General features: G+C 38.5%; 1 long non-coding RNA gene across 5 annotated transcripts in view; it reads left to right on the forward strand.

The window, feature by feature from the left end:
• LOC122466826 overlaps nucleotides 1–26,019 on the forward strand; it is a 185,472-nt gene extending 159,453 nt beyond the window's left edge. For all 5 annotated transcript variants that reach the window (XR_006292696.1, XR_006292695.1, XR_006292694.1 and 2 more), the window contains 2 exons: nucleotides 12,542–12,645; nucleotides 25,798–26,019. This is a non-coding gene — a long non-coding RNA (uncharacterized LOC122466826). The remainder of the gene's footprint in view (nucleotides 1–12,541; nucleotides 12,646–25,797) is intronic.
• Nucleotides 26,020–27,866: the final 1,847 nt, after the last annotated feature.

Below are 27,866 nucleotides of genomic sequence, written 5' to 3' on the forward strand. Positions count from 1 at the left end.
CCTCTCTAAATTAAATAGTTACAAGTTTTTAAATAGTATCTCAAGAAAGATCTTGCTACCCACACACTTTGTGAACATAGTAGCTTTAATGTATGAACGTCTTATTTTGTGAATGTGGTTTCTTTCTGATGTTCTAGTAAGAACAGGCCACAGTTACTCATGAAATGGAATAGTCTTGGAGACCACACTTATGTCTAACATTTTTGTCTCTGCTGTTATCCACCCAAACTGATACCAAAAGTATGAATGCAGAAAAGTGTAAATCAAAGATTATCTTTAGCCATTTCCTTCCATTTCTTCCATATTAGACAAAGAGTTCACTTTGTCTCCTTTTTGCTTTATGTTACGAGTAGGAAGGAGCTGAATTTACATATTAGCAATTAGGACTCAGAAAGTGTTCGTACTATATGCAAGCTCTGCTCTCAGGAGTTGAGAAGGTAGATATTTCTGTTGAGAAGATCAGCAGGAAATAGCTAACAACTTTAGAATGATTATTGTTAGGCTTCAGAGTCAACATTCCATTGAGCTGAACAGGAACAATTTGAAGCTCTCTTAGGATCATTAACTGAGTTCTTTGCTTCCGATTGGGTATGCACATGTTCAAAATGTATCTAGATTTTTAGAGAAGGGCTAAATAATAAGTGCCTTTTACTGTAAGGGTTTTAGTCTTTAATCAAAATTAACACTGCAAAGAAAAACAATTCTGCATACAGTTAAAGTATGTTAAAGATAAATATATTTTTATTTTTATTTTTTGCATGGAAGCGGGAACACTTGCTGTTGACATCAGAATGTTCTCCTTTGTCTTGTGTATATATTTCCCTTCTCTGCTCCCAAAAAACAACAGTCACAGAGCTTGACTCCAAAGACTTGTCATTTTCTCTAATTCAAATTAAATTTAAAATAATATATAATTAGATTTATGTTTGTCTTGTAAATGAAAGTTATATTCTTGGCAGCAGGAACCAAGGAGCTGGCTGGTGGAGAGAAAAAACAACTTCTTCCTTCCCTTGTTTTGTCCGAGCTCCTTCCTTCCTCTGCCAACAATCACAATTCTTTCTTCAAAGGGAACACACAGTGAGTCAGAGAGAGCCTCAATTTTCAGTTCTTATTTTGTGTTGTACAAGCTGAAGCAAATTCAGCAGTTCAACTTCAGGGCCCTGCCTACTAGACTCCTAAAGCAACTGACCTTGTCTATGTGATGCCAAAATGGCTCCTTCTGTTACATCTTCATCAAATTAAGCAAAATAGGAAACATGAAAAAAAGTATTTCTCTCAATATTTCAAAATGGAAAACCTGAGAGATTCATTTTACTTCTTGCATAAATTCCTGTAAATGACAGCCTCTCTTACTTCCCCCTTACTGTACAACTTTCTGTTCTACTCACCACATACATACTTTGGCCCCAAACCTGCAAATATTTCCCAGTTCCCGTGTGCTTAGAATGCAAAAAGTGTTTATAGGATAGCACCTTAGATTCTTTCTCTAGAACAATACATCACAACTAGAGTACCTTGTGGTGCATAATCTTTATTTTTGGCTATCTGTGTATCTAACTATTGCCCTTGTTGTTACTATCTTGTAATTTTCTGCATTATATGTGAACCTATGTTCAAAGATAATGAGCACACTTAGGTAAATGCACCTTTGAAAATTTGAGTTTCAGAGACCGGCTCCAGCTTGTGGCACAAAGTTTTTCCTCATTCTTGCCTCATTCTGTTACCCACTTGTATGATACTGTAGGTTTGCAGGATACAGTCCATTTAAAATAGCTAGGAATTAGAAATTCCACCCATTCTTCTCAGTGTAGGAAGCCAAACTGACTTTTAGTAGGAAAGAGCCTTGCCTGGAAGAGTGTGCATGTCAGTCTGTACATGTGGAAAACTAAGGATATAATAGGGAATAAAGTGAATGTGTAATGTACTGAAAACAAAGCTACTATAAGCTAATGCTGTCCTGAAAAAAGTGAGAGAATTGTGGTTAAATCTGTATGTCTAGGAGGTGATATACTCAGTGGTCTAACATCTACAAACAGTGGTTCTCAGCTCTCTGTGTTATGTGGGCCACATCCACGTGATATATATATACTACCTGTATGGCCCTGATGATGTCACATGCACCACAGTTGTGTGCTGATTGGGCAGCAAGCGGCCCACAGGCTACAGATTGAGAACCATTAATCTATAGTATCCAGCACATTGACTTTCTGGTGCCCATTCCTAGTTGTAATGGACAGCCTTTCTCCTGCCCCCAGAACCAGGAGGGAAGTGAGACCACCAACTCACTAACTCATTACATAATATGCAAAGGATTTGTGCACTGAGGGGCCCAGGTGTACAGGATATGAATGCAAGGCTTTAAAAAAATTACGTATAAAAGGTGTTCAGTTTAAGAGTTTGGGTTTTGTTCTTTCACAAATCTAGGACTTTACAATAATGTTGTACTGAATCTTCTTACCTGTCAGATTCTTATTAGGACTGTAACCAGCAAAAATGGCTACTTCATGATGACATTGACATTGGTAAGTATTTCCAAAAGTCACTAAAGAGAGATTGTCTAGGAGGTGATGTCTAACTTATGTGTCAATGATTATTATGCAAGAATTTATGTACTTTCACGTTTCTATTTTTTGTTTGTTTTTTTGATTCATAAACATAATACTGCTGATTGCTGATATAGTTGGTTCTGTCAATTCTGCCCCCGTTGACAAATTCAGTGGTGGTTAGGAATAACCATATGGAGGGATAGTTTGTCATCCTGAACTTACACTAGGACACTTTCAAAAAGTAGTTTATTCTTAATCATTAAGGACTAGATGTAGTAAAACCATGTATGTCCTCTGCACCGCAAGGTTGTGGAAGCACAGGAGATTTTTAATTAATATTTTAGAGGCCTCACAATGGTTTACCACTTGTCAATGGCAAATACAGCTCATCTCAAGATGGGTTTTCTTTGAGGGGTGAGGAATAGGGAGCAATCTGGAGGTGAACTTTGGATCAATGGTTCTGTTTTTGGCCCATCTCTACTTATGCACCAGAATTATATCTATCCCATATAACAAAACAATCCTTATTAACAAATGTGTACTTCCAAAGAGAAGTGGATTATGCTGTATCTTTGTTTCTGTGTCATCATAAAATGTGGATACCAGACATGAAAAGTCTGTATATTTTTTCTGCTCATTTGCTTGCCTGTTCTTTCCAGCATCCTCTGATAGCTTTGTTTTCAAAAATGTATCCACTCATGTGGGATAAACACGCACACTGTGTTTACATGAGTTACACAGGTTTAATGGCAAGAATCAAATGATTATATATAAAACATGCACTAATGAGCTGATGAATTAGCTGGGTTTTCCACGGCAACCACATTAGAGTGAATGCAGCTTGCATTGAAGTCTATGGGGTATTCAGCCATTTGTTTCAATGAGAGCAGGATCCAGCTTAGAATTTAAATAATAATATAATATTAATATTAATTTAATAATATTGCCGATACAACCGGAACTAACAATTAATAGTCACTAATAATAATAACCAAAGAAGCCCCTGTATCCCTTCAAAATGAGATTTGCTGTTGCTTTTTCTTAAAATAATAAGCAACATGAGTCTGCCTTATGTATTAACTACTTAGAAATATCACTTTAAAGAAAGGAATCCTGAACTGTAGCAATCAAACCTTGTGGGTTTTTCTCTAGCAGTCATGCAAAGGAGTCTGGGAAATCTCTCAGGCCCCAGGTTTGGTCTGCAGCTGGCAGTGGTAGAAACAGGCCACTACTTGTATTTCTTCTCCTCAATGGTGTTAAGTAGCCTTCAGCCACCTTCACCACAGACTGATGTGACAGTAGCTACCAATCAACTCCCAAAGACAGATAGATGAAGCTCCCTAGAGATCTAAGAAAGACTCCAGCAGAGTTTAATTCATAAACATGAGAAGAAATGGCGTTGAAGCCTCCAGAAGACTTCAAGGGTAAGTGGGCAGGGGCATGACCTGTAGAGTGGAAGGTGGTTAGTGGGGGTACAGAAAGGGATTCTGAGTCAGGCCTGATGAACCTTGGCTGAGTTTCAAGTTCATAGTAAGATTTGAAAAGTTGTGATTTTAGCCTCATGTGAGACGTTCTTGCACAGTCCTAGAGTTATCAGTTATTTATGAAACGCATGGTGTTTGAGGCAGAGAGCTGTAGAGGCCAGAGTCTGCATTACATTTGCTCCCACAAAACATCTAGTCAAATGCTTTCCAAGCCAGACTGGGTGGAGCATTCCTGAGGAAAATAGGATCAACGATTCATACGTGAACTGGACAGGCCTGTGATCACACAAGCAAATAGTGTATGGTGGCTCGGTTCTCTTTTGAGAGGCTGTTGTCTGTCTGTTACTGGGGACAATACTTTTCTTCTTGACATGAGGCTCTGGATATAATGATTTAAAGGCCTGAGGTGAATTGTAGGAGTGATCATGATAATCACTGTAATTTCTATGGCAAGAGTCCCTTGTTATGTGTGTAGGATGATTTGGGCCTTTTTCCTAAAGAAAAGGTCTGGCATACGTTAAATAAAAAGAGAAATGTTGGATCTGATGGTGGACACAGACTAAAAACAACCCCATTTTTGCACCCTATTCCCCCCCCCCCGGGGGAAAAGACTGGCTCATTATTTTTAGCTTTGGGGCCAAATCACTTGGGAAACTGGGCAAAGGGTGTTGCTTTTGTGCTGCTAAAGCTGTTGCTGTGGAATGAACAAGTAACCACAGAAACTAGTTTATTCAGCTGGATCATCATCTTGGGTTAGTACAATTTTCTTTGATGCTATTAAAGTTGCAGCCTGTTGCCTTGAACCAAATATACTTGTGTGTGGTGTCATGTTTATTTTCTCAGTCCCTGGTGGCAATGACTCGGAGCCAAATCATCCCGCTGCAGGAATTACCTATGAAGGGAATTGGAAACTCCATGGAGTTTCTCTGGCATAGTTCCCTACCAGATGGTGCTTCCGGAACCCCTCAAAAGGGGCTTCCACAGTGCAGAGGTAGAAAGAGCTTAAGTAATTGTTGCTTCAGGTAGTTTGAATTACTTTGGAGTGCATGAGAGGATAACGTGCCTGCTCCTCAAGCTCTGTGCACTCCCACCTTTGACCTACCACTCCTGAGGTGTAGCTCCATATCACCCTAGAAAACCCCCATGGATCCTGGGGAAGTTGGAGGGGAGGGAGAAGTATGCCATAAAGACTGCTCTTTCACATTTCCATGGCCTCCCAGCGCCATCTCCAACTGCTGAAGGGCTAATGTGCCCTTCATTTAATTTTTATCAGGATTCTAACATACATTTCCGTTCCATATGGTATTGTACACTGGTTCATCAAACATACTGACGGTGGGAGACCACAGCATTCCAAGATTTTTGTCATTGAATCTGAACAAAATATTTCCTAGTGCTGCAATGAGGAGAACCAATTTGGGATCTTTGGAAATGGGCATTACATCATCCTTTTCACTCTAGTTCATAAAAACAGAGGGAGATTATGAATTGTGATGTGCTTAAAGCATTTGAAACCAAACATTTTGTGTGTTCTTACAAATTAAGTCTGGGATTTTTCAAAAGGCCCTGAGAAAGTTAGATGCCCAAGTCCCATTGACAGCCAGGGCCCCTTTTAAAATCCCAGCCTAAATATACACATGGAGATTTTTTTTTCTAAATTCAGAAATAAAGTAAAATCACTCCCAGACTGTTTTCTTGTTTGCCAAGTTTCAGAATAAAATAGATTTTTGTATCCAAGTAATAAAACTCTGAAAATAAGAGTTTATGGAAATGCTGGTACAGCATTAATTATAGCAATGTCAACGGCACATGATGTGATGCTATAGGCTGTTAATCCTAAAGAAAACTTTCTTGGAAAGAATTGAGCTTCAGAGCTCAATGGGATCTCAGAGGAAGTTGGACTGAAAAAGGAAAAAAGCTTTTTTGGCCAATGTAAATCAATCACGATTGCTTTCTCATTTGAGAGACTTAGATTGCAAAAACGAAGAGTTTTTGAACAGGAAAGTGACCACCTCTAAAACATTTTAAAGCACTTGTGATCTATATATATTCTGGGATTTTTTAATAATTCTGTTTTAAAGCCTTGAAAAGATTTTGGAGAAGTTCTGGTGGGTTAACTGAGGAAGACATCATATAGTTTACCTGTGCTCACCGGTCTTATAGTGAGCTTTAGGTTGTGAAATGTTTAGTACAAATATACTTCTGTAAGAATTGACTCTTGGAAAAATTGCAAGAGGAATTGCAATGATGAAGAGTTAAGTGAACCCTAAGATAATACCAAAAAGACTACAATACCATAGCCTGGGAGGTTTGAAGATTTTATGTGGAGGGGCCTTTAAGATGGAAAATGTAGCAGGCCAGGTTCCCAGGAAAGCATGTCATAGCATGGTTTTACAAACTTTCCCAACTTCTAAAGTGTCTAATGCATTTCCTGTCACAAGAAATGAGGAATGTTTGGAAACACAGAGCTAAATTCTGTTCCCTGTTACACCTGTGTAAATCCAAAGTAATTTAACCAAAGTCCTCCTGAATTACTCGAGTTTTAAACCAGCATAAATTAGAGTAGAATTTGGTCTATAAAAAATAAAATCTCACTTATTAACTACAACTAGATTTTTCTGTTGCTGATCACTCTAAGAAAAAAGAGTCTTCCAGTGACCACATCTTGGTTTAACAAAGCTTTGGAAATTTTGATGCTAGAAAAGCTCACCCATGGATTAAAACAACAAACCTGGAAGTATTTTGAAATAAATTACTCACCATCAATTAAGCCCACCCACTTAGGCTCATAATTACTAATTAATGACAGATAACAATTGTTTTGTCTTGTTTAAAGTATCTCCTTCATTTTGTATTGTTGCTTACAGTTCGTATTTATATGAGCATTTCAAGAATTAAACAAAAAATAAGTGTGGAAAAATGAGCAATACTTCAGCAGAAATGTGGTTGTCTTCCAGATAAACGAATATGGGGTTCTTTGGAAAATGATAATGTAGGAATAATTAAACAGAAGGGACTGAAGATTTTGGATACCCAGAATGCAGAGCATATGCTGTGCCTCTACCAAAATTTTAATCTTGTGAGTGCTCTTGTGATTTTTAATACCTTGGACATAGCTCATTAATTTGCAAAATAGAAGGTTAGAGCTTATATCCTTGAAGAATTTTCTCTGAGCTCCTACAAATACCACTTCTCTATATGCAAAAAACATTTGTTTACTGATATCATTTACTTTCCTCAACTATAGCATAATGTATGAAAAAAGTGAAGTAATCTAATTCAAGATATAACAAAGAAGAAGAAATCGAATTTAAAAGACTATTGTAGACACAGATAACACCAGGACACCATATATTCTGCAATTCCATGGCCACAGAATTTATCCCTTACCTAAGGACTGTGCATAATTGCGCAACAACATCTCAGCATTTCATTTTTTTAAAATTGTGTTTGTACTCTTAGCCCATTGCTTCCCTGCACTGCAATCCAATTAACTCCCGTTGGGGGAGATAACCTTGAAAACATGCAATGAGTATAAACTGATGCACTGATGCCTGCTTACGTCTGTAGAAAGTCTGAAACTAGGGCTCCGAGCAACGTGAACCACCTCATTCATCTCAATTAGTGCTTCACTTGCTCAGTGACTTCACAATGGTGGGATGTGGCACTTTTTCCAAGATGCCAGAGAATTCAGCATTTTTGCAACCGAATGTGTCATTTTGCAGAAGCCTAGCATTTTGTTTTGTTGATCTTCAGCTTTCCCCATAAGAGAGAGTTAATTGGATTGCAGTGCATGCTCCCTGCACCTTTCACTGACCCAGGCAGCAGGGAGGTGAGGGCTAGGAGTAGGAGAATCTGAAGCTGACTACAAATTTGCCTCCTTTCTGGTACATATGGGGGAAGAAGGCCACCTGGACACCGTCATGGGAGCTGAGTCCCAGGAAGTACAGCTAGGCCAAATAGAGAGCATTAAGTGGGGTGCAGAAAATAATCACTGTCAAAAATTATTATTAACTATATGTCAGTGAGTCTGTGGGGAGGGGGAGAGGATTTCATGGTGATGGAATAAATTAATCTGAGGAATTTAGGGGCTGCTGCTGTGGAATTAAGTACCATTGTGACATACAGTTCACGAATACAGACCAAGATCCTGAGTTGTGGCTCTCAGGAGGATGCGGTGCAAAAATATCAGGTTGAATTTGTTTTTGGCTGAATGGTTTTCCATCAAAAATACAGATTTTTTCTAAATCTAAATTGTTTGTGGAAACATCAATTTCAACATCATTTTTGTCAGGATAAAGTCAAAATTAATCATTTCAATGCTTTTATTCCATGTGGATAACATCAAAACATTTTGTTTCAATAAGATAAACCTGTTTTGTTTTGTACCCAAGGGTAGCCGTGTTAGTCTGTATCCACAAAAACAACAAGGAGTCCGGTGGCACCTTAAAGACTAACAGATTTATTTGAGCATAAGCTTTCATGGGTAAAAACCCCACTTCTTCAGATTTTATGCTTTGTTTTGACTCTATCATTTCAATGCATTTATTTTTTTTTATTTTTTATATTAAACATAAATTAAATATTATGTTTATATGTATTATATGATGTATTTTAATATTAATGTGTTGACATTGTTGAAACAAAATGTTTGACCTTAGCAAAATTAAACATTTATGTCATTTATGCCGAATCAATCTTTTTCTGCATTGTAATTGCATGGGAAGTTTGAATAAAAAGCTGAAATTTCAAAACAGCTTTTTATTAAAATGAAAACAAATTCTGAAATGTCAGAATTTCCCCCTGGAACGGAAACTCTGTTTTCCAGCCAGCTGTAGCTATAGAATACCTAAGGCTTCTCTGTGCCAGGCCAGTCCCACAGTGAAACTGAGAACAGCTTGGAGGGCCTCAGCGTGCTGGGGCAGAGAGATGACTTACACGTCATCTTTCCACCAACCACTCTCCTTGCAATGGCATCGGGCAGGGAGGGTTGCAGAAAATTATTATAATGACTGTGCATCACCTGAGAATCCCCTAAGTGGGAGAATCCTTCAATGGGCAGATAAGCTGGTTTTAGGACATCTTTGCATCAGGATCTGAGCCAAAAATTCTTGCTTTTCCAAAGACATTCTGAGTCCCCTTGGGCTTCTTTTAGCTTCCATTGCACAGTTTCTCCAGCAGTAAAATGGGGATGATAATATTTGCCTACTTTTAAAGTCCTGAGATAGACAGTGTTATATCTCTACATTACCATTATTAGAGAGACAAGGTGGGTGAGGTGATATCTTTTGCTGGACCAACTTCTACTGGTGAAAGAGACAAGCTTTCACGCTACACGGAGCTGTTCTTCAGGTCACGACAGCACGGCAAACATTACCATTGTTAACATTCTCCCAGATGTCCCATTCCTGTATATATTTCTTTGGAGAATTTTGATACATTCTACAAAGCTGATTTACTGATCTCAGAGAATCATTCCCTTCAGTCTCACTTTCCAGAAATGGGAATTTCAGAGAATCATACAACAGTGCACCCATGAGACTATAAGTATTTGGGGCACACTGATGGACAGAAAGCATTCACATCAGAGTGCAATCTGTATTTGACATTTATATTTTTGCAAAGTGTTATTTTTATACAGTATCTTGTTTGGAGACATTTTTCCATGATTGTTTATGCATAATCAGCTCAAATAAAGTGCCAGTTTTTACAAATTTTAAAACCAAAATTCACTTTTAACACTCACAATTTTGTTCCTGTCTATACACTAATGTATTTTATTCATTAAGGGTCTTGGATTAATGTATTTTCTTCTTTATTTTTTGTTCTAATTGACTTGGCCATTAATACTGATACATGAGATGCCATAATTAACTAATCAAAACAGGAAAACATGTAATAGTAAACAAGTACATGACCTTCCATAGAAAACACGGAGTATTTACTAATAAACAAGTGAGCTTGGACCAATGCTATGTGGTGTCTTTTGTACTTTAGATTTATGTGAAGAATTTGGAGTTATGTTCAAGCTACTTGCTCATTGCTGTGCAGCTTTCCAAAGCTCTCCATTTTCTGTTTCTAATTTTATTGTACACCAAGGGCTAGTTTGCATTACTGTTTGAATGCCACAGTGTGTTCAGTGTCTGAAAGTCTGGCTTCTGTACTAACACATGCCAAGAAACCATTTAATAAGTGTGGGGGTTTTTCCAGAAATGTTCATTTTGTGCCATTCCTTTGTTTCCCAGCAGATAAAATCACCACATAGCACATGCCTTTCAACCATCTGCCATGAAAAGAAGAACCAATGTTGGGGCAAGTCATGGACAAACAGAGGAAAAAACCCTCCCAGGAATGGCTTCTTGAAAATGGAATTAAGGGGGGGGGGGGGGGGAGAGAGAGAGAGATGAAAAATGAGAGAAGGTTTTTCTTTTTAAATGAACACGTTTAAAAGCAGTTTCCTATTAAGCTGTTCTGATTTTTCTCTTTTTTAAATCCCATTCTGTATGAAGAGAATTGGAACAATAAATGAAATATTGATGAAAAGTAAGGAATAAACATCAAAATAAGCAAATGTTAGGAATATGTGGAGTTATAGGCCTAATCCTGCAAACAATTATGTATTTTCCCCATTCAAATCAGTATTTGAAAGATTGGATTCTAAAGAATTTAATTTGTCTGAGAGAAACTACATTTGACTTTTTTTTACTCACCTAAAATCTCTTTGGTTGGTTGATTTCTGTTTTATTAAAATAGGGAGAGGATTTCTGGCAAGAAAAAAATATAACCTTGAACTGAAAACTGAAATATGGCTGTCTCTTGTTTTGTTGACAGCACCAAAATAAGAGATACCATTACAAAATCTCTTCTTTAGCTAATGGTGGACAGTGCACAGAGTACTTCTGTTTAATGTCTAGGTTTATTTCTTTATCAACTGAGACAAGTACAATACAGTCAATCTCACTAAAGTGGCTTGGTTTCCAGCACTGAAAAAATGTCTAATATTGTCTTACACTAGTTTTCATCAAAATAAATATAATTTTGACATTTTCTTTTTTTGCAACCAAAGTCTCTGTGAGAAATATTTATAGTGACCTTTGTACTGAGAGAAGAGGTGCCAAAAGTCATTAAAAGTTATATGACAACATAGCTAAATTGAATACAACAGTTTAATCTGAGACCATTTGAATTTCTCTGTTGTGATTTTTTTTCCCTCAGAGAAATCCAATAGCATAATACCCAGCTGCATGATAATATTGGCAAGCAAGGCAATGAATTTCTACTGCAAACTCCAAACACTGAATGTGCTGTGTTTTTAAAGAAATCCCCTTTTGTATGAGATATGTAATGCCCTTTTGTGCCAAAATGGTTTGCATAATAATGGTTTTCTTTAGTTGTTTGTTGTCACGTGGTGGAGCTGCTAAGTGAGCTAGGCACTAACAACATAAAAGACAATGTTCCCTTTTCCCTAAATCTTTTGTGTGTGTGTGTCTTTTAGAATTTAAAAAATTTTATGTGTTTGGAAAAGATATCCAGTTATTAACATTTCAGGTATAATTATTACTTTTCCTAATTTCTACCTTCTCAGTTGAACATTTCTTCCTCAGAAGAAGAAAAAGAAAAGAAGCAGTATTATTTCCTCCTCATTCCTGGGGAACCTCAAACATCTTAAAATAGTGGACTAGATGCTCAGCTAATGTAAATCAGCATAGTTCTATTCAAGTCAATGGTGATATGTTGACTTACACAAGCAGAGGAGCTTGGGGATAGAAGCCTCTGATTATAGAGGCTGAATGAAATTAATGTTAATTGAGCAAGTCGTGCAATGTACACCAACGATACATTATGCCTTTGTGATGAAGGCTACTAAATGACAAAAGAGGGCTTTCAAAAGTAACTGCTGCAAGGGAAGAATTCTTTGATAGCTTCATTCAAAGTGTTCTTAAAAATGTATTTAAAACTTTAGTTCTTTCATGTCTTTTGGTCTAGGGTGGTAGCAAGAAATATTCTCAAATGAGCTATAATTAGACTAAAATGGGGCTTAATCTTGTATCCACTAAAAGCAGGATTGAATTTTAAGGGCCAGTTTTTCAGCTAGCGTAAACTAGTGTAACTCTGTTCCTGTACATATTTTGAGTACTTAGAAGCTACCATAGGATTTTTCCATTGATGTTAATAGAGCTAGGCCAATTTACATCAGCTGAGGATCTGGTCATTAAATTGTAATGTTTCAGGAAAGAGCATCTGGAGAGTTAACGTAAATCTATTTAGTAAACATATTTTAACAGAACAAAAAATACCTCACAAAATTAGACACAGAAGGAAAAAATATACAAAAAGTCCTAAAATGTGTCTTTCTTTTTACTTTTGTGCGCCACCATAAGGACGTGCGGGGGAGGGGGCATTATAACCAAACCGACAAAATTCACGTGAAAAATTCTACAAATTTTATCCATATATTGACTACATATTACTGCCAACTTAATATATATTTCTATACTTTTTGTTACATAGGGCACCAAGAAATCATCACAGCCTCAAGCAGTTAACATGCTATCAGTTAATACCAGAGAGAGAGAGACTATCACTGCAAGCAAAAAACAAATACTGGAATGAAGGTAAGAAAGCATTATCAAAATTATTCATTCTTCATTTCTTTTAATCTGAAATCTGACAAGTAAACTGCAAACTGACTCATCTTGGTTGGAGAGCTGATGCTATTAATGCACTCCTGGATAAACAAGCTATTAATCTTTCTATTAACTATAATCAGATATATTATCTTAGATCATTCCTTCCTGCAGGAGAACCTGAATGAAAGCTTCCTGGGAGGAAGAAAACCCTGGGAGGAATTTTCCCCAAATAATTGTCAGGGAGGTGCAGGGTTTACCAGTACTGCTACTGGTTGCTCCCCAGTCCTCCATAAAATAAAGAGAAGTTTGGCTCACAAACTCGTGATCCCTATGATATGCACAGATCTTAGGAAAAAAGCCCCTTCTCTTCAATTACCCCTTTTCCTCCAGGCTTCTAGAGCATTCTATAACTCTCTTGTTCTTCCCTAATAGACATAACAGGACTTTTGATGTGCTCATCGCTTCCCTTTTAATTTCTTTAGATGTGTTGACGTTTTCATTCACGCACTGAAATTAGAGCTGAATGTTTCCAATATAAAAAAATAACCTTTTCAAATATGTCACATTCATGTAAATACTTCATAGTGACACAGATGGTCAAAAAACCGGGGCAATAAATCACTGCACTGGGGAGCGTTGTGTTTTTTCCCCTGAAACAAACAGCTGTTTTTTCCACAGCCCTGACCGTAATGAACTATCCAATGGCAAAAAACCACCCACTCTTAGTAAAAATGCTAATAACCAATCAAAGATTCACCATGTCCCATCCCTATATTGCACACTATATGTGATTTATCTTGTTTTATAATAAAGGCAAAAAATGCAATTGATACAAATGTGAAGAGAGCCATTCCATTTATATTTATTGTATAGATAAATAGAATGGGGTTCCAAGGCTAACCCCAGCTCCCGAGCTCTTAGGCTTGGCACAAATGGGTATCATGGAGGAAGCCTCTGATATCACTATTATATAATAGTAGCCTAAGCCTAAGGTTACAGCAGCCCCACTGCTTCTGCCCCCCTACTTTGGTAGGGGAAATGCTGATTGTATGTCCCCTTATCTCTCACACTCATGCATTGCCCTGGCTCTGCTGAATTTGAGGTCCTCTGCAGAAAGGGGGCAAGGATGTATCCCATAACAAAATTAATTTTATCACAGTGAAGCTTCACATTTCAGTGCTTTGAAACAACTGGGGGTCTCATTTTCCTTCCCTGAAAAGAGTTTTATATTCAAGTTTCAGAACAGTAAGAGGGATCCACACTAGAGTTCAATTACCTTATACAATGTGTCTAACTAAAAAGTATAGAAAACCTTCTTTATGCTTTAGGGCATAAGCTAATCACCAGGAGGAAATTTTTCCCCTATATTATTGTACATTAATCTAATTATTAAGCATTAAGAACAACCCAAAACCCAGATCCAACCACTCTGTGGAAAAGTTTGGTTCTGGATCCAAGAATTGTGCCTCAGTTTTAATTCATTGCTTCTGAAATGTGTGCGACTGATTGCTCTGAGAGAAAGGATATCAAATTAGATGGGCCACCGGTGTGTTCCAGTATGGCAATTCCTAGGATACTTCCACTGCAGCAAGAAGGTGATATGATGAATTTTTTACATAACATTTTTCTGCTGCAGTGAAAGGTTTCATGTACTTTTCAGGCTAAAAATCCTCCCCCCCCCCCCCCCTCGCCCAGCGAAAAGCTGCCAATAGGTTAGCCAGATTCTTCCCAACAGACACATTTGTATTATGTGCAAGATGATCTATATGGGGGGAAATCCTGCTTCTTCCTAGATAATTTTGTAGTTCTCATGCAAATTATTTAGAACATCTCCTGCTACTTAAAAAACTTATACAAGAGACCAGAAAAGTATCAAGCATAAGAAACACCACTGAGCTTGTTCACCCTATTTGGAGGGAAGTTCTATAGTTCCTGTAAATTATCATTGATCTCATCAATTGTTTTGCACAAATAATTAAACCATACATATCTGCTGTATTCAGAACTGGCCTGGTCTCATATCACTAGAAATACATGGTGTGTAGTTAGACATAATTTTAATGAACCATACATAGAACAGAAATGTGATTTATTTCAGAATTGCATTTCCTAGACAATCACTCCCATATACTTTCTGTGTATGCAATATAGAGAGAGGGTTGTTGGTTCTTTTTTTTTGGTGGAGGGGTTGGTTCTTAGGGTTTTTTTGTTTTGTTTTGTTTTTACTATGTGGCCAGTTAACTTGATCATTAAGGAACATCAAGGAATGAAGAAAGATGCTTTATTGAAGTCAATGGAGTAAACTTAACTGGGTCTGATTCAGTTCCTAGTGTGGAAACTGCTGTGTTCAGTGATCACACAAGATGCTTGCAGGAGCTCTGCTTTATTCTGAGTCCTGTCCAACTGACTGTGCAGAACAATAACAAGAGTGTCACAGCACCTACCCCACCCCCTTTGTCTGGGAAGCTCAGCCCTTAAAGGCACATATCCCAAACACCACAGAAACTGCAGCTAACGTGCCCCTCCATTTAAAATCAAAGCTTCACAAAGGCACTAAGGGTCAGTGGGCCCATAGCAAGTGAATGGTGATGTCAGCATCTGTGAACGGGTCACCCCTTTCCACTCCATGTTGTGTATAAACAAATGGCTTAGAGCTCCTGCTGTGCTGCATAGACTTGATCTGGTAGCATCATCTGGAGAGCAGCTCTTCTCTACTGCTGCTCCTGCTCCTCCACTTCCCTATCAGGCAGCTCCTCCTTCTAACCCTCTCATGCTCACCAGCCCCACATGGGCCACCACTGCCAGATTTCCTCCCTACCAGGAAGCCCCTCGTTTTCCTGTGGCACAGAAGAGAAATTGTTGCTGCTGTGATACCTCCCCCACTTGGAAGAAATGCTGTGGTGAGGGAAGGCCAGTCACTCAGCATCAGACCCACTACTTCTGGAGCACCTGCAGGGGAAAAGGGGTCAGAAAGCCCTGGTAATTGGAGCCTGGGATCCCCAGAAAAGGAAAGTGAAGGGGACTGAGAGCCCAACCAAAAGAGTGGGGTAGAGAACCAGATAGTCACAACTGGGTAACTATGACCTATGTCAGGTGACTGGGGTCAGGATATAAAGAGGTGCTCTGCTGTATGTCACAACTTTATTCCAAGAGTGAAGGGACAGGAAAAGGAGAGCAGGAAGGTCCAAGACAAAGAATAGAGAGTCAGGTACAGTGAATTGCAGAGGTCTGATAGGCTGGTGTGGAGGAAGGTGGTATCATGGTCCTATCCTCCCTTTACCCACTTCAGGTCATCTATTGGAGGCAGGTGGGGAAAAGCACCCTACACAGCACCAGACTGAAGCTATATCTATATAGGACAATAAAAAGGCAGCTTCCAATATTAAAATAGCCTTATTAAGGCCTTTAACCCATATGAATTGGGCCCAAGACAGGAAAAAAAAACACATTAGTGCAGCAAGCCTACCCTGATACTAGCTGGAAAGGAGTAATTTGATTACACCGAACGTACAGACCAGGAGAGAGAGATTTCCATTCCCTTGCTATGACAACTCCGTTTGAAGCAAACTGAGCCCTTTCACTGGTCTATGACCCCTAAATATGAAAATGCAAAGTTCAGCCAAAACAGAGTCCTAGAGAATTTTAAGATCTGGGATAAGGTGGGGATCCAGTCACTGAGAAAGCTTTTCAAAATAGTGAAGTTCTGAGTCTTGAAGAATAAAAAGGAATAACATATAAAATGTTCTTTAGCTATATATGTTGTAACACAAAGGGTTTATTCTTACATGTTGGCATGTCTTTATTGGCGCCATTTATTTTTATAGCAGTGAAAGCATGACTGCTTTTATGCCACTGTATTTGATTGTGTATGACCGTTGGTTTAAATTTACAGGCATCTCTTGTTGTTCATGAGGGGGAAAAAAAATCTCTGTAGAGTGTTTAGTTAGCTCCCTGTTGCAGTTAAGCAACAGATATCTATGGAAAACTCTTAAAGGATTATTCCTAACGATGCCAGTGGGACGCAGGCTTTGCTTGTAAAAATGTGTGCCACTTGAAGCCACAAAGATACAATTGTCTCAGATTTACCCCAGGAAGAATTATCAACTTTCTTTCAGATGAGGTATACGAATGTGGATTGCAGCATACACCAATATTCTCTGAAGGGGGTCAGTGTCTGTGCTGGGTTCCAGACCCTATGCGTCCTGATTCTGTTATGATTTATGGTAGTCTGGAATAATTCACTTGAAGTCAAGTAATTTCACTGATTTAGTGGAAGGAATCCTGAATTACACTGATGTAAATCATAGAAGAATCAGACCCGTGAACTTTAATAAGGAGAAGATCTATCTGACACTTGATAGATTGTTGCAGGGATGAACAACAGAATGTTTGGAGTCTCATAAGACCATTGTCTCCCAAAGTTTGTCCCAGTTTGATCCCAAAAAATGTAGTCACTCTTGCTGAAGAAGGTTGATCTCATTTTAACAAAAGAATCTGTACATCAGCCTTTTCTTTCTACAAGAACAGTAGTTTTTTCTACTGTTCCTCAAGAGACAGAAAAGTTTTATCAAAGAGATTTTATGCAAGATCCTTACAGAGTTGAAGAAACTTTGTGAAAACCAAATTATATACCCAGGTGTTACGAGAAAAGACTGTCTGGAAACGAGCGGTCTCAGATTTTTATATTTAATTTTCAGTTATATCTCTTTATTTCCCCCATTAACTTATTTCATAAAGTTCCCATTCTCTTAGAGGTGTGTGGGGTCAAGCAGCAAAATTCAGACCTGGATCTGGATTTTTAACATCTTCAGTCCAGTGACATCTAGGGATATTCAAATCTGGGGTCTAGTTTGGCCCCATCTTTGACTCTCTCTCCAAACTACTGATGATCTCATGGGTGAATTGTTGTAACAGCATCTCCCCTGACAGTCGCGTGCTTGCTAAAGAGATTTCTTGTCATTGTCTACATACTGTTGCTAGGAAAAACAGCTTATTAGAGAGCAATGTAGTTGCTAGTTGATGTCATATACACTTGATAGAAGTCTTATCAGAAGCTCACACACTCACATGAATACTCATGATTAGAGTAGCTTTATCAATATGAAAAGAGACCCGTTCATTTCATTACCTGTTGGAAGCAATCTTTTCTGAGCTAAGTTTTAAAGCTTCAAAGCAATATTGCCTGTCACCCCTCACTACTCATGCCCATCTCGCCATGACGAACAGATGCAGCAAAGGAAATGCCAGGTGGTATCATGTTTTCTTCCTCTATATCTGCTTCAATGACATGAGTAAAGTTAGAGTGCTTTGAGCTTCTTTGTTTTGCTGCACACATACAGGCAGAGTCCTGGAAGGCCTTTCAGATGCTATCTGCAATGAAATACATCACCCGGATATTGAGGGTGAAGAGCAAATGGACTCAGGCAAATATATCACATCAGAAGAAGTGGAGTGAGGACAGGACTTAGCAATAATGCTGAACTGTGATTCTGTCTTCTTGGATGGTATGTTTGATCCTGGGTTTCAGCAAGAAGTTGCATGCAAGATTTTTATACTCATTCCCTACTAGACATAGCTTTTCCTTAATGTCATTTACAGAAACTGAAAGCAAAGACAATCCTTTCATTTTTTAAACTCCCATTTTAATTCTTAGGAATTAAATCTCTTGTCACTCATTCAGCTCCTGTCATGGCAAACTATTCCTATCAATCAAAAATACACATTTGTCTAGTTTATGCAAAATGACAGTTTTAATTCTGTCTCCCCAGTAAAGACTACCAGAAGAAAGCCCTTAATCTTAGAGAAAAGCTAGGAACTGTTTATAAAAAAAAAAAAAAAAAAAAAAAAAAAAAGAGGATAGGGTACGATAATGTTTTGCAGATCTTTTTCTTAGCCTCATAAGGCCAACCCTTGGCCCTTGATCCAGCTGTTTTGCTGAATGCAGCTATAAAGCTGGCAGATTAGCCCCCAAAGTATTTCAACTGAAGGCAATCATCAGGTCACACAGAGCTGATATATCAGCTCCCAATCCCCTTAGCATGGGGACTCTCTGGGACAAAACAGGTGTGGCTGAGGTGTCCATTGTACACCTTGACAATGCTTGACTGTTCTAAAAGACTCTAAAGACCATTGGTAGCTGAATGTATGCTAGAACAGCCCAGAGGCTTACACCAGTGCCCAGGACCAGAGAATGAAGGATGTCGGCCATATAGTTTAATTTTCCTTAAGTAATTTGAATGATAATATGATAAACCTTTTTACAAGGATAGAAAAGATTGGCAAGGAGGGAAGGATATGTTAATTTTCTCTCAAATAAATTATCATCTGACTTTGCTTTCCCTTCTTTAAAGAAATTGTATAAAGAAGCCTATACACTATTTAGAAAATTGCTTTGGAAAATCACCAGGAATTAGTTTATAATCATTTTACTGTAACATAAATTAACATATTAGAACTGGGGATCTGTTGGTGGAGCTTTACTAATATGCTTTAGCCCCACTGATGTCAGTAGGACTCCTTACCTCAATAAAGGCTTGTAGGATTATGCCCCTGCTTTGTAAGTGTGGGACTGATGACCTGTGATTAATTTCAGAGGTATTGGCAATTGAGAGATTTATCATTTCCATAGTTTTTTGACTAGCTAGTTTCTTCTGTGTCCCTTGAGATAAAGGACAATGTGAAATCCATAATGGCAAAGTCCTGATTTTTATTTGCATGCTTTTGTGTTTAATTAAATGAATGTGTTTAAACCCTGACAAGATAGGTGTAGCAAGCAGGGTCCAATGAGAGTGTACATTTGATGAATGGGCCTTCATGGTAGAGTAGCACCACTCACTTTTACTGCTTCAGTCCTCTAGGACAGGTATGCAGCCTTGGACACATTTTATTGTGTATGGTCTCCTCAGCATGTTATAGTAACCTGAGCTGGTGGAGGTGAAGCTGGGTTGTGAGGACAACCACACACAGTACAGGTATGGAGTCTTAAAGCAGGGAAAGCATTGTATTAAACAGCACAAAGAAACCAATTCAAAGCAGCCTCAAGTATGGCTTTGACATCTCTGAGTAGATATGCTCACTGGGGACAAATCCAACCCATTGTCCCTGTTTCTGCAGCTCCTGGTTGTGCAAACAGTGTGGTTCAACTGTATAGGTCTAGATTTAGGGGGGCCGCATGGGGTGTTCTGTGGGGATTCTTTGAATAAAATCATGCAATGGTAGGCGAGAGGGGGCATGGGTGGGTTAGGGAAGGGCCATGGACCCTTCTGGGCCTCGGCAAGAAGTCACAGAAGTTGTGCCAATCGGCTGAACATCCTTCTGTGGTCCATCACTCCATGGCCTGAACGGAGGATTTCTCCCTCTAGGTCCCTACACACTTGCCCAATATCTAACCCAGAAATTTGGATTGACCACTGAGTTAAGGTTTGGTATGTGTACAAATTCTTTGTATGTGACCTTGATCACCTGGCCCTTTATATTTAACTTTTTTCCAGTTAACTCATGCATGGCTTGCATAGTAGGTGTTGGCCTTGTGCATGTGTCTCCTACGCCCTTGCATTCATCATTCACAGACAATACATCACCACTGTGTGCCCTTTTATGCCTTACCTCATTCCTGCTTAGTGCTATACAAAAGGGCACAGTCAACCCAGAAATAACTGAGACAGTAGCACGCTGATGTATTGTGATTAATGCATTATCAACAATGACAAGTCAGCCTCAGGAAATTTCAGCAACTCAAAGAACATAATTTTTAATGTGACAGATTTTTTAAAAAACAAATGTTCCAAGCAGAAAGGCCTCTTCAGATTCCTTGCAAATAGAGTAAGTATGTTGATGCTACCCATGAAGAGAAACCAATAGGAGGCTGTTTAGGTGAAATTCCTACTGTCTGAATATAAAAAAATAAATAAATAAAAAACAGGTCCCAATCCTGCAATTGGATCTGTATGAGCAGACCCCTGCGCCCAAACAGAATCCCATAAATCAGGGACTTGCCTGTACAGATCACGTTGCAGGACTGGAGCCAAAATAGAAAGACAAAGCACTCCTGAGAAATAACACATGCACTATATAACCCAGGTGATCTTAGGGAGCAATTCCTGCACCTGCATAAAGCTTTTGTAATAGAGCTTTATGCAGGAGTACTGGCATCTGGACTCATAGAGGTGAAATATACCCCGATCTGGGGCTAGCGTGTGGGAGTGTAGCGTGGCCCCCACAGCTCTTTTTCACTTTTGATTTAAAACTAACAGAGACTGAGCTTTTTGAATGACAAATGGCAATTGATTCCATAACCATGTGATGTAAATGCTGCAAGAACAGGGCCCAAGCTTTTCTAAATTACAGGTATAGCAATCCAGTATGTTTGCATGCTTTAATCAGAACTTAAGGAACAACTGGGATCACAGAAAGAAAAGGCATCTTCTTTCACATAATCACTGACCCCACATAACTGAGGACATTTCAATTAATAGGACATTAAAATCTGTTTGAAATCTCACTTCAAAACTGAGGTAATGTGGTCAGATCAGATAGATCTAGATATAACCTAGCCAATTAAAAATTCAAGTGCATAGTGTTTTTCAGTGCACATATTAAAATTTGAAAGCTGTTCTCCCAGGGACCTAAGCCTGCAAGATTCTGCAGTAGAGCTGTGGGGATAGTGGATTTTTAGTTGTCTGCCATTACAGGATTTTTCTCAAATGCTCCTGAAGAGAGCTCGCATACCCCTATGGCTATGCATACCCCAGTTTGAAAACCATTGAAGAAAATGTCAAAACAAAACATTTTTACGTTTCGGGGGCGGGGCAGAGGGAATTCCCAACACAAACAAATTTGCAAAAACAGAAGCAAATTTTCAAAGCATTTTGGTGTCAACAAATATGCATTTTTCATGATTCTCCCCACCCCCACAAAAAAAGTTTTATCCAAAAAATTTGTCCAGCTCTACCACTGAACTTGCAACACAAGTGGCAAACCATTCATTTGGACAGAACACTACTTCCTTACAGACTGCTAGCAACAATAACAGAAAACATTCTGTGGACTTCTTTGGAGATCAGCAGCAATCTGCTCAATAAGCAACTTCAAGAGGTGTGTTTAAGAGAAAACATTTTTATAAGTTTCAGAAGCCTTTTGTCTACTGTTCCCCACTGGTACCAAGTCCATAAATTAATGAAATCCTTAGAGGTAACCACAGCAGCAGAAAATCAGAGTGCTCACAAGTGTACAGCTTCTCAGTATAACAAGTGATTATTCACAAAGATTTCTTCTCTACCGCTTTTCTTTTGACAGGCTGAAGTAAGCTCAGCTTTGGGGTTAGTTGTGGAGATTTCTCTCTTATCTGTAGTAGGGTTGTTATTTTTTCAAGTTTCATGGAATTCCAGAACGTTGGTCTGGGCAGTGGCTAAAGAAGATGGTAACGCTTTTCTAAAGAGTTATTTTCACTATAGACAAAGATATAGAGTTGGATGTTGCACCAGTGCACAAAGGTCTCATGGAGCTTTCCTCCTACTCCACTCCCTCACTTAGAGGCTAGCCACAGTTGCAATCCCTACACCTTACTGAGTACAGAGGATACTCCCTGGCTGGCAATACTGGGGACAAATCATGTGAAAAGGAGTTAGAGATGGTGAACCATTGCTCCTTTCCCTTCGTCTGCACCAGGGAGCTGCTTGGCACATAGGAGAGCATAAGATCCACTCCTTCCAAGGCTACAGAAATTAGCACCCTTCCCTTACATGCCTAGGAATTCCAGGAGACATTGTGTATGTCTACACAGCAAAAGCTCTGCACCCAAGTTAGCCTGAAACCAGCTAATGCGTGTAAGATAGCAGTGAAGAGAGCAGAGCACAGACTTCAGAATGGGTAGTACAAGCCCAGCAGAGACCATGGGTACGTACCTGGCTGGGTCACTAACATACTGCCTCGAGTGCTCTGCTGGGACAAGTGATGCTGCACTGCACCAGTGTAGGAGTGGGCTGAAAGCTCAGTTAGATCCCTTAATGAGACTGGCTTGTTTCAGCACTAAATTGTTGTAAGTAAATCATCTTCAGAAGAATGACTGGCTCAGTGGACAGAACCTTTTACCTCTTTTAAATCACCCACAATATTCTAGCCCAAGACAGTAGGGGTGAAAAATCATTATTACCACTTGGCAGCCCTGGTGACCTACATGAAATGAGCTGGTGATATCAATTCTTAGCAGACAAGCATCAACATCACAAAAACCACCAAATTATACTGATTTGCACCCTTCTTGATGGTCTTAACGGAAGGACCAAGGAATGAATGAGCATGGAGAATCAACTCCTTTCTTACAGAAAAGGCTGTCCCACCAAAACAGGGTTGAGATATATTGCCAGGTGACTAGAGAAATTTGTGCTGACCCTGTCCATGTTGCCGCCAAACTATGAATAACGAAAGGATCTGAGTGTCTGAGACTGTCCATGTGGCATCTTTCATAAGTACTAAATTACATGGTTTAAAAAAAATCTTCCTAGGGATTATTTAACCTGAATAGAAAATTAATTTCAGAGAGAGACTCCCATTGACCTCAGTAGGCATTGGTTTGAACCCTTAGATGATATATCCTCAGTCACACCAAAATATGAATCTGAGGGACTTGCAGCATGAAATAGTACATTTGTTCTGTGCCATCAGTCCCAAACTACAGTTATGATATTCTACAATTGTGTTATACAAAGGCTGCACTGGTTCCCTCCACCCCAACAATAAGACTGATTGTCCATTGTCCTTCACCAGTGCTGCCTCAATCAGTAATTTTTTTCAGGCACTTGATCAGCTAAAACAACTTGCCGTTTGTTTGGTATTTGTGTAGAGGTTCCTCAATTTATATGGCACTGCTTCCCCCAAACTTCCCCCTCAACATTCCCCCAAATCTAGAATTCTTCTTTCCTCCTATAATAGTAATCTTATCTATTTGGCCATTATAACTTCCTGCAGGGATGGAGGACATTTTAATCTTAGTACCACTGAAGAAACAGGGCATGTACTGTCGTATTAAAATGCTGGTAAGCATTATGGGACTAATTATTGCTGACATCTGCCTGGAGAGAAAGGTTGTGCTGATGCAAGTGCAGGATAGGGGACTTAATTGGAACAATACAATATTAATAAATAAATAACACTTAAGAGTCTACAGTTAACCGAACTTTTTGTTGAAAAGCCATGTGTACAATAGAAGCCAGCTGGCAATTCCATAACCATGCTGGATGTGCATTGTTAATCATTGTAAAAAACGAAGATTTTCATTTATAAAGTGAGCAGACATGAGTCAAAGGCATAGAGATATGCTGAGTAAGAAGGTACTATTTTACATAGTCACTTGTTTTCTGGGCATAACCACAATTTAGTAAATGATCAATCAGTTTTTCACTGGTCAACTAGACGGCATGTGACTGAGTTTTAAAGGAAGTTAAGCTGAGGAGGCTCTAACTATAGTGAGTGTGTAAAGTAAAGAAATCTGTAATAGCTACATTACAGTAAAGAATTGGATTTTTGATTGCTGTCTGTTTTTCTAACTTTCTTGATAAGAAAACACAGGTTTTGATATGTAATATGCATGACTTACTACATCTGTGAAGGCAATTTGTAAAATAAATTGTTCATTGCAAATTGAACCCTACTTCCTGTTCAATATTGTGTGCAAATAGACTGTCATTTTTACAAATTGGTTCATAATTCAAAGTTATTCAACAACGTTTTATGCAAACTAATTTCGACCTGTGGATTACTCACAAACAGTTTGCTACCAGTATTCCTTTGAATATTCTCTCCTCAGGCTATGTGTTTGATCACCTAGGTGACATGGCTTTATTACAGTTCTCATTGTAGTTGTAATACAGCTCCCATTACTCAGCATTTCTGAAATTCAAGCTGGTTATTTTGATGCCTAAAGGTCTGCTTCAAAGCTCACTGAAGTCATTCAGTGGGCTTTGGTTCCAGGCCCTAAATATGGAATCAGATACCTAAATGTAGCTGCACAGGTTTAAAAATGTTGGTCTTAACCACTCTGTGCCTCAGTTTCTCTATCAGTAAAGCATGGATGACAATAGTGACCCCTTATAATATGGGTTGAGATCTATTGGTGAAAAAAGAGATGTATTTCTGTTTTTCTGATTGCCTGTTGTATCTTCCCCTCAAACCATTTCAATATTAGCTTATTTAGTTTCACAGTGGACTTTTAGAAAATACTTTTTACCATATGTATTTTATTATTTAAATTTATTTGAAAATGTTGCATTACAATGAAAATCACAGTCAAGAAATCCAGATGTAGCACATCACAACTAGAACACTTTTAAGTGGCAGACATTCATACAGTACATCCCAAGACCAGGATGTTTCAATATCCTTTAAATTGTCTCATTGTCCCAAGGCAAGGGATTTGATTTGCTCAGCAACATTTGTTAATTTATATAAAATATAGAATCAGATATAAATGTATGGAAATACTCACATCAGTTCTTTTCTCCTTTGTTTCTTTTCTTTTTTTATACATGGGATTTATGCTATCAGGATTTAACATTAAACAGATTCCTTATTTGTACTTAGCTTTCAGATTTGGATTAAAATAAACACTGGAGTGAATGAAATTAAATGTTTCTTTTGGACAGCAAACTGACAAAGAAAAGGAAATCCCTTGCTGTAGGATATTGCAGTTATGGGTCATGAACATTTAAGCAGGAGTTACTGCCATCCAGAGGCAGATAGCCATAAAGTGTCATATTCTATTATTGTTTTAACCACAGAAAGGTAAACCCAAATGAATGAGTTGGTTGGTTCAGATCATTTCACATTAAGGCATCCAAGAATAGAGAAATGATCATAGACCTGACCAGGGGTTTCAGTGGTTTATTTTATTATATGAATGCATTAATGATACAAAGTTCTGTGTAATACTAGAGAGAATAGTATAGTACACAGACCCAGAGAGAAAACAGCACAAGTTAATAAACTTGGTCTGCTTTCCTCTCTCCACTCTTGGATATTCTATTTAAATGGGGGATTCCAGGATTACCTGTGGTGGGGACCAAGGGTGGGTATGAGCCAGTGGGGTCAAGCAGCAGAGTGGAAACAAAAGGTATTCATGTCTGTTCCCTATATTTCTTGTAGATTCCTGGAGATCTGCAGGTGAAGGAAACCCTTGGCTACTTCCACATAAGAGGCAAACCTTCAATGGGAAAATGAGCAGGATACTCTGTGGACTTTCCTTTTGTCGTTGTGGATTATTTCCAAGTTATGGGATCTTTAATTCTCAAATCAGTGGGAAAGTTGTTAGAGTAAAGAGTTCAGGATCAGGCTGTAGCTTATTAAATAAAAAAGTTAGACAATCAAGTTGTCTAGTGTTGGTATTACAATAGACTGGCAACAGGTTAAGTGTTTTATTCTCTTAATGCAAGTGAAGGAAATGAGATTCTGAGATGTATTTGAGTGGGCAACCCAATTAGTATTTGTTTTCCCTGTTCTTGATAGTGATCAAATTTCCCCCTATCTACCCACACACACGTGTCTCAAAAATAGAACAGAAAATGAGGAATTAAGTGAGAATTGGGACAAATAATAAGAAAAGGAAAAACCTTGATTATGCTTTCTGCCCACTATGTCCACGGCACTCAATAAAAACCAAAGCTCTCAATTTCTGAGGGGAAAATCAAAGGAAAACCGGGTACAAAAGCACTGATAGAAGCATAAAGATGGCTTTTGAACAACCCACCCTCTGCCACAGTCATGTTAGGAATTCAAGACTGGAAATTCACTTTACTCTGGAAAACAGTTAATGGTGACCCAGAGAAAAGTGTTTCAAAGGTCATTCTAAATCTACAGCTACAGAGCCAGCTAGATCTGCCTTTACAAGACGTTACTTGCTTAAATATGTTTTCTTTCTGAGAAGCTGGTTTCGGTTTCTTGCATGCCTCCTTACATTTACCATGTATTCTGAGCATGAACAAACTAACCTCTATCATAAATGTTGTTGGTTTTACATGGATAAATACCGTGCCACCACTTTTACAGTATAAAATATATTCCCTTAACAATGGAAACATTCTGCCCCTGTGTCCATTTAAAAAAAAAAAGTTTCCATATCTTTCATTATAATTAATTATCAGGGTGTTGGGTTTTTTATATTAAACCATTTCTATTGGAGTGAATCTTTCCATTACCAAACTTTCTTATAATTGTTAAAGCAGGTTTAACAATGCCCTCTACTGGATTCATAGCTGAAATGACAAAAAATATCAGGGGATCGAATAGGGAAATCAGTTAAAACCAGAAAGCTTGAACTGAATGGTGGGTGGATATTAGTTGCCTACGGAGAAGTTCAGATTTGTGCTTTGTCCAGTCATAAGTCGAAATCATCATGGTGGTTCTTCCATCAAACAGCACTGCCTCAGTTAGTGGAAACATTTTGCTCTAAACAGTTATATAAAATATTATCCCGTTAAATATTCGCCATGTTAAAAGTTACCAAGAAGGTGGCTGTTTAGGTTTCAGACCTTTAAGAGACTATCAAATTGTTTCACAATAACTTAGTGATCTTTATGGTAACAAATTAGGCCCTGATCCTGCAACTGGATCCAAGTGGGTGATCCTTTGCACCTGTGCAGAGGAGCTCCAATGACTTGATTGAACTCTGAATGGACAGATGGGACTGCACATGTAGATTTGATTGCAATCATAGCCTTGGTTGTAGTAGTAAAGAGAGAGAGAAGTACAAAGATGCCAGTCAAAAAGTATCCGAACACCACATAGCCTGGTGCAAAGCACGCTACAGTGTTTCTGATAGAAAGATTGAATTTTTAAAATATTGTTGTTGCAGCTCAGAAGCCCTTTCACTGTTTAATGGATGGCACTGCACTATAGCGCTGAAGATGTTTTTAAGAATAATATTTTTAAATACTGTGCAATGTCCTTTAAACAGGAAACATAATTATTATTATGTATTTATTGGTATTACCAAACACGCGTCAAGAGCCCTAATCAGGGACCCGGACCCCATTGTGCTGAACAGTTGTGTTATTTTTACAAAAGGTCAGTATAACAATTATAATTGTAAAATGAAAGAAAGATGATTGTAACAACAATGGTCTGTTCCCTCACGTGTCTGTGACACTGTAGACAGTATACGTGGTTTATAATGACAGACCTACAAGGTTATGTCAATTTCTATGATAAGGACTAAG

The sequence above is a fragment of the Chelonia mydas genome, chromosome 8, assembly GCF_015237465.2.
Source record: "Chelonia mydas isolate rCheMyd1 chromosome 8, rCheMyd1.pri.v2, whole genome shotgun sequence".
Lineage (NCBI taxonomy): Eukaryota > Metazoa > Chordata > Testudines > Cheloniidae > Chelonia > Chelonia mydas.